General features: G+C 48.4%; 1 non-coding gene across 1 annotated transcript; it reads right to left on the bottom strand.

Moving 5' to 3' along the window:
- Positions 1–9,786: 9,786 nt before the first annotated feature.
- LOC143999834 (U6 spliceosomal RNA) lies at positions 9,787–9,897 on the bottom strand. Its single transcript, XR_013278159.1, has one exon. It is a non-coding gene; the product is annotated as a U6 spliceosomal RNA (small nuclear RNA).
- Positions 9,898–11,684: the final 1,787 nt, after the last annotated feature.

Raw genomic sequence — 11,684 nt, forward strand, 5'->3', positions numbered from 1 at the left:
TTGTATGTTTTTTCCACACACAGTACCGTGCAACATTTTTAAGCAGGTGTGAAGAAATTCTTTTAAAAATATTTATTTAAATTGTATATTTTTATCAATTTGCAAAATGCAAAGTGAGCCAGTAGAAGAAAAATCTAAATCAAATCAATATTTAGTGTGGCTACCACCAGCATCAATTCTTAGCCCTTGTACACACGGTCGGTTTGTGGGATATTCCGACTGTGTGTGGTCTACATCGGACTGTTTCCGTCGGAGTATCCGACAGACCAAGTTTTCCAACTTGTTGGTAAAATTTTCTGACAAAATGCTCCGATCGGACATACTCCAATCATGTGTAGAGAATTCCGATCGGACAAAGTGCCACGCATGCTCAGATCAAATTCCTACACCAAAGCTTTTGGTTGTCGGAATCTCCGACCCTGTGTACAAGGGCTTACACTTGTACAAAGTCAGGGAATTTTGTAGGATTAGACTCAGGTGTATGATTAACCAATTACTGTATACCAAGAAGGGGCCAATGATCATCAATTTCATATGTAGGTTGAAACACAGTCATTAGCTGAAAAGGAAACAGCTGTGTAGGAGGCTTAAAACTGAGTGAGGAACAGCCAAACTCTGCTGCTAAGGTGAGCGTGTGGAAGACGGTTTGATGTCACAGGTCCTACATCATTTCAAGACTGAGCACAAGATAGTTATACTGCATCAGCAAGGTCTGTGTCAGGGAAAGATTTCAAAGCAGACTGGTGTATCAAGATGTGCTGTTCAAGCTCTTTTGAACAAGCCCAAAGAAACTGGCAAGGCTGAAGACTGTAGACGCAGTGGTTGGCCAAGGAAATTTAATGCAGCAGATAATTACACATCAGGCTTACTTCCCTACCACATCAGAAGATGTGCCATTAGCATAGAACTGGTGAAAACCAGTGGGGACCCAGGTACACTCATCTACTGTCCGGAGAAGTCTGGCCAGAAGTGGTCTTCATGGAAGAATTGTGGCCAAAAATCCATACCTCTGACATGGAAACAAGGCTAAGCAACTCAATTATGCACAAAAACGTAGGAACTGGGGAGATAGTAGTGCCATCTTAAGAGCTTCATGGTCCCCTGGGCACTGGGACCCCTACCAGCCTGCATCAGGTGTCCCCATCACAGTGTCCATACATAGTACATCAGGTGTCCCCATCACAGGGTCCCCATACATCAGGCGTGCCAATCACAATGTCCTCATCACAATGTCCCCATACATCAGGTGTCCCCATCACAATGTTCCATACATCAGGTATCTACATCGCAGTGTCCCCATACATCATGTGTCCCCATCTATCAGGTGTCCCCATCACAATGTTTCATACATCAGGTATCTACATCGCAGTGTCCCCATACATCATGTGTCCCCATCTATCAGGTGTCCCCATCACAATGTTTCATACATCAGGTATCTACATCGCAGTGTCCCCATACATCAGGTGTCCCATCACAATGTTCCATACATCAGGTGTCTACATCGCAGTGTCCCCATACATCATGTGTCCCCATCTATCAGGTGTCCCCATCACAATGTTTCATACATCAGGTATCTACATCGCAGTGTCCCCATACATCAGGTGTCCCCATCACAATGTTCCATACATCAGGTGTCTACATCGCAGTGTCCCCATACATCATGTATCCCCATCACAATGTTCCATACATCATGTGTCCCCATCTATCAGGTGTCCCCATCACAATGTTTCATACATCAGGTGTCTCCATCGCAGTGTCCCCATACATCATGTGTCTCCATCTATCAGGTGTCCCCTTCACAATGTCCCCATACATCAGGTGTCCCCATCACAATGTTCCATACATCAGGTGTCTCCATCGCAGTGTCCCCATACATTATGTGTCCCCATAACAGTGTCCCCATCACAATGTTCCCATACATCAGGTGTCCTCATCTATTAGGTGTCCCCATCACAATGTTCCATACATCAGGTGTCTCCATCGCAGTGTCCCCATACATCATGTGTCCCCATCTATCAGGTGTCCCCTTCACAATGTCCCCATACATCAGGTGTCCCCATCACAATGTTCCATACATCAGGTGTCTCCATTGCAGTGTCCCCATACATTATGTGTCCCCATAACAGTGTCCCCATCACAATACATCAGGTGTCCTCATTTATTAGGTGTCCCCAGGGCCGGACTGGCCTACCGGGATACCGGGAGATTTCCCGGTAGGCCGCCTGCCCTGGGGCCGCTTTTGGTTGCGGCTACATTGCTCCGCTCTCTCCTCCTATATGGATCACACAGTGCGGGCTGGCTGTGGCTGTGTGTTCGGCCGCCGCGATGTAACACAGCCCCCCCCCCCCAGACCTGCTCGTATGATAGACAGAGCTTTGATTCTATCTACTATCATACGAGCAGGTCTGGGGGGGCGGGGCTGTGTTACATCGCGGCGGCCGAACACACAGCCACAGCCAGCCCGCACTGTGTGATCCATAGAAGGAAATATGTCACCTGTGCAGCCCGCTCTGTGTGCCTGGATAGAAGGATCGCCGTGGGGCTGCATATAGAGGAAATTATCTTTCTATATTCCTCCATGCAGCTGCCGAATGCTTGCAGATGTGAGAGGAAGAGAATCAAGCATTCAGCGGCTGCATGGAGGAATATAGAAAGATCATTTCCTCTATATGCAGCCCCCCCCTCAATCCTCCTATCCAACTTATTTTACTGCCCCCCCTTCACCTTGTGCTCCCTGCCCCCCCCCAGTGCTCTGCTCCCCCACCACACTCTCCTGCCCCCCCTGCTCTCCACTCCCCTCAGTGCTCTTACCCCCCCCCCCAGTGCTCTCCCCTCAGTGCTCTTCCCCCTCTATCCCCAGTGCTCCCCCCCCCCCCCAGTGCTCTCCCCTCAGTGCTCTTCCCCCAGTGCTCTCCCCTCAGTGCTCTTCCCCCAGTGCTCTCCCCTCAGTGCTCTTCCCCCTCTCTCCCCAGTGCTCTTCCCCCCCAGTGCTTTTACCCCCCAGTGCTCTCCCCTCAGTGCTCTTCCCCCTCTCTCCCCAGTGCTCTCCCCACTCAGTGCTTTTACCCCCCAGTGCTCTCTCCTCAGTGCTCTTCCCCCAGTGCTCTCCCCCCCAATGCTCTTACCCCCTCAGTGCTCTTACCCCTCAGTGCTCTTCCCCCCTCTCTCCCCACAGTGCTCCCCCCCAGTGCGCTCTCCCCCCAGTGCGCTCTCCCCCCAGTGCTCTCTCCCCCCAGTGCTCTTCTCCCTCAGTTCTCTCCCCCTCTCAGTGCTCTCCCCCCCTCAGTGCTCTCCCCCCTCAGTGCTCTCCCCCCTCAGTGCTCTTCCTCCTCAGTGCTCTCCTCCCAGGGGCTCTCCCCTCAGTGCTCTTCCCCTGCTCCCCCCAGTGCTCTCCCCTCAGTGCTCTTCCCCCCGCTCCCCCCAGTGCTCTCCCCCCGCTCCCCCCAGTGCTCTCCCCCTCAGTGCTCTCCCCCATTCTTTCTCACCCCCAGTACTCTCCAGCTCTCCCCATCACTCTCCAGCCCCCACCCCAGTGCTCTCCTCCCAGTGCTCTTCCCCCCGCTCCCCCCCAGTGCTCTCCCCTCAGTGCTCTCCCCCATTCTTTCTCACCCCCAGTACTCTCCAGCTCTCCCCATCACTCTCCAGCCCCCACCCCAGTGCTCTCCTCCCAGTGCTCTTCCCCCCGCTCCCCCCCAGTGCTCTCCCCTCAGTGCTCTTCCCCATTCTTTCTCACCCCCAGTACTCTCCAGGACAGCTGAAGGTGCAGGTGGCCAGGGACCACTCCTTCTCACAGCAAACAGATCCTCTGGAAGGAGCACCGTCCCCATCCAAAATGAGAACAGACCCTGCCTGCTGCTGGCCGTCATGGATATCCTGCTGGCATGCAAGGTACCGTACCGAACATCAACAACACACCTTCCCACAGACAGGGACTGCAGACTGGGACATGGGGCACAGGAGGGGCTGCATTCATGGGCATAGTGAGGCTGCATTCATTGGCACAGTGAGACTGCATTCACAGCAGAGTAAAGCTGCATTTGATGGGCACAGTGAGGCTGCATTAGTGGGCACAATGAGGCTGCAATGGTGGGCACAGTGAAGCCGCATTTGTGGGCACAGTGAGACAACATTCACGGGCAGAGTAAAGGTGCATTTGGTGGGCAAAATGAGGCTGCATTGATGGGCACTGGTGAGGCTGCATTGAGCTCTTGCATCAAGTCTGCAGTCTCTGTCCATCTCCTGTAGCATGTCTGCAGTCTCTGAGGGAGTCTGGAGAGGAGTCAAGAGTGGGAGCGCCGCCGGGATGGGGGTCATGGGAGAAGTCAGACTTGTGTGGACTGTGGACAGGAGACTATAGGATAAAACCAGAGCCACCAAGCTGGAGCCGACTGACTGAGCCCTGCACAGTGCACCTGAGAGGAGGTCAGTGAAAGCACCGCCAGGCCAGTCTGAAGGGGGGGGGGTCACTGATGTAAGGGGGGAGTTAATACGATAATGTAAGGGGGCACTGATATAAAGGGTTTCCCCCTTATATTAGTAACCCACCCCCCCTTACCTTAATGTATTTCTGCGGAAGGTGGTCCCCCCCCATGTTCTGAGTTCCCCCCAGGATGATTGACCACTTACCACTTTTAAGTGGAATTTGCATGCATATGCATAATATATATATATAAAAGCCCTGTGTAATATCATATCTATATATAATACATTCTTTATCAAATGTGCTTTAAAATGTATGGTTTTTGCTTTCATGAACAAGGAAATAATGACGTTATGCTGTGGGGCTGGTATGAAATTTTTTCCAGGGCTGGTTTTTATTCCCAGTCCGGCCCTGGGTGTCCCCATCACAATGTTCCATACATCAGGTGTCTACATTGCAGTGTCCCCATACATCATGTGTCCCCATCTATCATGTGTCCCCATCACAATGTTCCATACATCAGGTGTCTACATTGCAGTGTCCCCATATATAATATGTCCCCATCTATCAGGTGTTCCATCACAATGTTCCATACATCAGGTGTCTCCATCGCAGTGTCCCCATACATCATGTGTCTCCATCACAGTGTCCCCATACATCATGTGTTCCCATCTATCAGGTGTCCCCATCACAATGTTCCATACATCAGGTGTCTACATCGCAGTGTCCCCATACATCATATGTCCCCATCTATCAGGTGTCCCCATCACAATGTTCCATACATCAGGTGTCTCTATCACAGTGTCCCCATACATCATGTGTTCCCATCTATCAGGTGTCCCCATCACAATGTTCCATACATCAGGTGTCTCTATCACAGTGTCCCCATACATCATGTGTTCCCATCTATCAGGTGTCCCCATCACAATGTTCCATACATCAGGTGTCTCCATCGCAGTGTCCCCATACATCATGTGTCTCCATCACAGTGTACCCATCTATCAGGTGTCCCCTTTCACAATGTCCCCATACATCAGGTGTCTCCATCGCAGTGTCCCCATACATTATCTGTCCCCATAACAGTGTCCCCATCACAATGTCCCCATACATCAGGTGTCCTCATCTATTAGGTGTCCCCATCACAATGTTTCATACATCAGGTGTCTCCATTAGGGTGTCCCCATATATCATGTGTCCCCATCAGAGTGTCTCCATACATTAGGTTCCCCCATCAGAGTGTCCCCTTACATCATGTTCCCTCATCAAAATGTGCCCATACAGCAGAGTTGTGCCCCCCCCAGACTGAGATTGAGGTAAGCTCTCAGTCTCAGTGCCTGCTGTCTTGTACCCCCTGCAGAAGGCATAGAGAAAGCCAAATCTTCTCTCCAGCAAAAAACAGCTCCTGCTCCTTCTGACAGGAGTGACAGTGCAATCAACCCTGTCAAAGAAGAGCAGCATGATTGTCCAAATCGCCACTGCACCCCCCCCCCCCCCACTCCAACACAGCTCCCACCTCCCTTTTTCTGGCCCTGATCTTGGGCCCCTTATGCACCTGTGGTCACTAGACAGTGCCCAGGTGTGCCCATTCGTTAAGATGGCCCTAGGAGGATTTGAGGTAGCCTACGTCCACAGAAGATCTGTGCTTAGTTCTCCAAGATATTTGGAACAACCTACCTGACGAGTTCCTACAAAAACTGCGTGTAAAGCCCCGTACAAACTATCAGTTTTTCTGATGAGTTTTTCCTTCAGATTTACCAAAACCATATAATATGAGGTCAAACCTTAGGAGTTTCAATGTGTATGCAATCAGGCAGGCCCTTCTACTACATGGTTTTGGTAAATCTGAAAGAAAAACTCAGCAGAAAATCTTATAGTGTGTATGGGGGCCAAGTCTACCTAGAACAGTGATGGCGAACCTTGGCACTCCAGATGTTTTGAAACTACATTTCCCATGATGCTCATGCACTCTGCAGTGTAGTTGAGCATCATGGGAAATGTAGTTCCAAAACATCTGGGGTGCCAAGGTTCGCCATCACTGACCTAGAAGAATTGATGCTGCTTTGAAGGCAAAGGGTGGTCACACCGAATATTCATTGGATTTGAATTTCTCTTCTGCTCATTTACTTTCCATTGCGTTAATTGATGCAAATAAGCTAATAGTGCTTCTATTTCTGAAAGCATGTCTATGGTAAACAGATATAAAACACCCCTCTCTCCAATTCACTAAACCACCGCTACCCAACCATACAAGAATAAGCAGACAACATACTGTGGAGTGAAAATTGCCTGTAGCGGCTATTTATATATAACCAAAAGAAACACATTATTTTTACAGAAACATAATAATAATCCCAATGATACACAATAAACCAGGCTGCAGATCTTCGAAGAGACCCAAATTAGCTTTGTATGTGCATAACCACATACAGGTCCCCGGTCGCAAAAACACCGACTCGGAGACAATCCCAACTCTCACCTTCTATCCACATACCTCCATAGCCCAACTGCCCAGTTAAACCTCTGTTAACTGGAATTTTACAAAGGACCCCATGCCAGATGGTTAGCCCACTATACCATAATCACTGTTACTTTAGAAGGCCTCCAAAGACTCCAACCGCCAGGCCACTATGACATATGAAGAACCAAACTTAATAAATAGGCGGGAGGGCGGGAAGCTTCTTCTTGGTCGGCATATCTCCAACTGTCCAAGCCAATTCTGATCCCACCTCTTCACACTGAAGCCCCTCATTGATATTGAAGCCCACCTCTTCACACTGAAGCCCCTCATTGATATTGAAGCCCACCAGTTACAGTATGTAACTCCCATCACTAAATTTTAATGACCCTATAACTGCCTGTTTTTCCCCTGCTACCTACTCATGCCAGCCCTTCCCCCCCCCCCTTTTTTTTTTTTTTTTGCTTCGGGCTTCTCTTTCTTTATTTACAGCATTTCTTCACACCTGCCTAAAATTTCTACACAGTACTGTATATTTATACTTTGTATACATACTGTATACTACCCACAAACATGTAACCTATGTTACCCACAAAGGCGTCATGAGCTTTGAGCCTATACTCTCTGCAGAGCTACAGTATCTCACAAAAGTAAGTACACCCCTCACATTTTTGTAAATATTTTCTTCTAACGTTTCATGTGACAGCACTGAAGAAATGACACTTGTCTACAATGTAAAGTAGTGAGTGTACAGCTTGTATAACAGTGTCAATTTGTTGTCCCCTCAAAATAACTCAACACACAGCCATTCATGTTTAAAACCGCTAGCAACAAAAGTGGGTACACCCCTAAGTGAAAATGTCCAAATTGGGCCCAATTAGCCGTTTTACCTTCCCGGTGTCATGTGACTCGTTAGTGTTACAAGGTCTCAGGTGTGAATGGGGAGCAGGTGTGTTAAATTTGGTGTTATCGCTCTCACTCTCTCATGCTGGTCACTGGAAGTCCAACATGGCACCTCATGGCAAAGAACTCTCTGAGGATCTGAAAAAAAGAATTGTTGCTCTACATAAAGATGGCCTAGGAGATTAAGAAGAAGATTGCCAAGACCCTGAAACTGAGCTGCAACACAGTGGCCAAGACCATACAGCGGTTTAACAGGACAGGTTCCACTCAGAACAGGCCTCGCCATGGCCCACCAAAGAAGTTGAGGTCACATGCTCAGCGTCATATCCAGAGGTTGTCTTTGGGAAATAGAGGTATGAGTGCTGCCAGCATTGCTGCAGAGGTTGTAGGGGTGGGGGGGTCAGCCTGTCAGTGCTCAGACCATACGCCGCACACTGCATCAAATTGGTCTACATGGCTGTCATCCCAGAAGGAAGCCTCTTCTAAAGATAATGCACAAGAAAGTCTGCAAACAGTTTGCTGAAGACCAGCAGACTAAGGACATGGATTACTGGAACCGTGTCCTGTGGTCTGATGAGACCAAGATAAACTTATTTGGTGTCAGATGGTGTGAAGCGTGTGTGGGGGCAACCAGGTGAGGAGGACAAAGACAGGGTGATATGGGATACCCCAGATTTTCTGAATATCTTTAGAAATAAGATGTTTAGAAATAAGACGCCTAGCTATGTCACAGCTGGAACCTCGATGAATAATAGCTGGGATCCGAAAGCTGCTGCAGGTGGGGGTAGCCACCAGTGGTGGCCCATCCATTAGGGGTGCCTGGGCCCAATCCCCTCGCTCCAGGCAACCCCCCGAAATGGTAATGGATAGATTCATGCATAGCATGAATCTATCCATGGCTGCTGCGGCCACCCCCTATTCATGCATCTGGCCCCTTTTGGGGCGCATGAATTACAGCGGCAGGGGATTTTTTTGAAGCACCTGATTAGAGACAGAGGCTCTAATAGGCTTCAAAATAGGGTGGGCTCGGGTCACAAAGCGTGCGACCGGAGCCCACCCAGGTGTGTTACAACAGAGAATGAATATTCACTGTTGCAACAATGATCTTCAATCTGGCCAATCAGAAGTGGGTGTGAGACCTGTTTTCCAATTGGCCGAAGAAGAGAAGACTCCCGATTGCCCACCAAGGAGGAGGGAGAAAACGGAAGCCACTATCGCGGAGAGCAAGAGAACGGGAAGCCGGCGGTGATGTAGAGCAGGAGAACGGAAGGCCGTCGACGAGCAGGGGAAAGCCACCGGTGATGGGGTAAGTGCTACCGACTGACTGACTGACCAATGGTGGGGGTGGTATACTCTTTTTTTTTTCCACCAGCCGCCACTGGTAGCCACCCCCACCCAAACAGGTGGATTCCCTCCTCCAACATTGAGAAAAGAGAGCCTCTGCTGTTCAAAGACTATTTATATACCTCTTCAGCCACCTACTGGGCATAACTACCCAGGGATTGCCTAGAGCACACTAAATATTCAGGCTGCCCATTTGCCTTGCTCAACCCTCTATGTTCCAGAAGCCTCTGGAAAACACGGAAGAGCAATTAAACCTGCAGCCTGTGAGATCCAGAACAAAACCAAAGGAAAATTCAACAACTGCTCCACTGATTAATGAGCAGAAAAATAGAACCACGTTGACCTAATATCCTAGCAACCTAACTAGGAGGGTGTTACATGGTGATTCAGATCATATCATAAAGGAAGGAAATATATGCCAGTTGTTTGCGGTTTGAGAAGAAACGCTTTGAGAATCGCTCACGAATGACTGAGATCCACACGCTATCATAATGTAAGGTCTTTAAGCAGAAAAAGACAAGTTACTATGATCAACATCGTAATAAGTATATATTCAGAAAAATGAGATGCTGTTGCAAGCTTAGTGATCCAGATGTATTCATTATAAAAGAAAGTGAGGTCGGCAAGGGGTCTCTGTGTGGAGGGAAAGAAAAGAGAGATGAAGAAAAACACGGAACGCTTCACCAATTTGCATGGAATCCTTGCACAGAGGCCACGCTAATCTGCTCTGTATCATTCCAATTGTAGTGCACACTCACCAGACACTTTATTGGGTACACCTGTTCAATTGCTCGGTAACACAAATTGCTAATCAGCCAATCACATGGCAGCAACTCAACGCATTTAGGGATCTAGACATGGTGAAGATGACTTGCTGAAATTCAAACCAAGCATCGGAATGGGGAAGGAAGGGGATTTAGGTGACTTTGAACGTGGCATGGTTGTTGGTGCCAGACTGGACTGAGTATTTCGAAAACTGCTGATCTACTGGGATTTTCCCATACAACTGTCTCTTGGGTTTACAGAGAATGATGGGAAAAAAAGAGAAAATATCCAGTGAGAAGCCGCTGTGTGGAGGAAAATTCCTTGTTGTTGTCAGAGGTCAGAGGAGAATACAGAAAGGAAGGCCTAGTGCATAAAGCACAGCAATCAGAGGAGAATGGGCAGACTGGTTCCAGGTGATAGCAAGGCAACAGTAACTCAAATAACCTCTCGTTATACCCAAGGTATGCCGAATACCATCTCTGAACTCACAACACATCCAACCTTGAAGAACAGAAGACCACACTGGGTGTCACTCCTGTCAGCTAAGAACAGGAAACTGAGACTACAATTGGCATGGGATCACCAAAATTGGACAATAGAAGATTGGAAAAACGTTGCCTAGTCTGATGAGTCTCCATTTCAACTGTGTCCTTCAGATGGTCTCGTCAGAAATTGGTGTAAACAACATGAAAGCATGGATCCATCCTGCCTCGTATCACCGGTTCAGGCTGGTGGTTGTGTATAGTGATGGCCGAACGGTTCGCCCGGCGGTCGTTTCGCGGCGAATTTCCGACTTTCGCCGTCCGCGGGTTCGAACGCCTTTTTCCGTCGTTCGCCCCGGCGGACTTACGTGTTTAATGTATACAAGAACTTTAACCTTTCGTGACACGTTTATCATGTGTTACAGGACAACCAATTGAGACATGACAGCTCATGGACACTTGGACATTCCCCCTAACCTATAAATACACCCGATCCGGTGGCCATTTTACATTCTTTCTTCTGTCACTGTAGGGAAAGGATCCTGTGTGGAGTAGGGACAGAGAAAACGCTAGCTATTTGGTACACAAAAGTTCTTTTCAGGACTGGTATAGGTGTTAGGTCAGCAGCCTGAGTTTCTTTTGTCAGTTTAGATAAAGGGACAGAGCGCTGTATGCTGCTATTTTAGGGACAGCTCAGCCAGATTAGTCTTTCTTCATCATCATCATCATCATCATCATTAGCTGTTACTATCAGGTCCACAAAAGAGCTGTTCCAGCTAATCGTTCCAGCCTACTCTTTTTTGCCAATTTGTATAGGGACAGGCAGGAAGCAGTGTGTCAGGCAGTGAGGATAATTTTAAAGACTTGCTGTTACTATTAGTTCCACAAAGGTTCTTTTCAGGACTGGTATCAGTGGTACGGTAATAGGCTTGTACACGTATAATATTCTTTCTTCCAAATATAGAAAGAATATTATACTTGACTGCTGCCCTTCTGCTGCAGTCTGCTAATTATTCACAACTCACTTGTTCCACAAAAGTTCTTATAAGGACTGGTAACTTGGTCTGTCTAGGGTGCTACGGTACATAGGCTTGGGTGCGGTACAGTCTGCTGTTCTGTAAGGACCGCTATCGGTCCACAATAGATAGGGTTGCCGTGCACTACTGCTGACCGCTGCCCTATACTGCAGCAGTCCTTCAGCGGTATAGGGACTGACGCACAGTCTGCTAAACACTAATACACAACCTGCTTGGTCCACAAAAGTTCTTATAAGGACTGGTAACTTGGTATAGGGTGCTACGGTACATAGGCCTGA

Source organism: Lithobates pipiens, unplaced genomic scaffold (assembly GCF_037356315.1).
Source record: "Lithobates pipiens isolate NorthernLeopardFrog02 unplaced genomic scaffold, aLitPip1_a1.2 Scaffold_19, whole genome shotgun sequence".
NCBI lineage: Eukaryota > Metazoa > Chordata > Amphibia > Anura > Ranidae > Lithobates > Lithobates pipiens.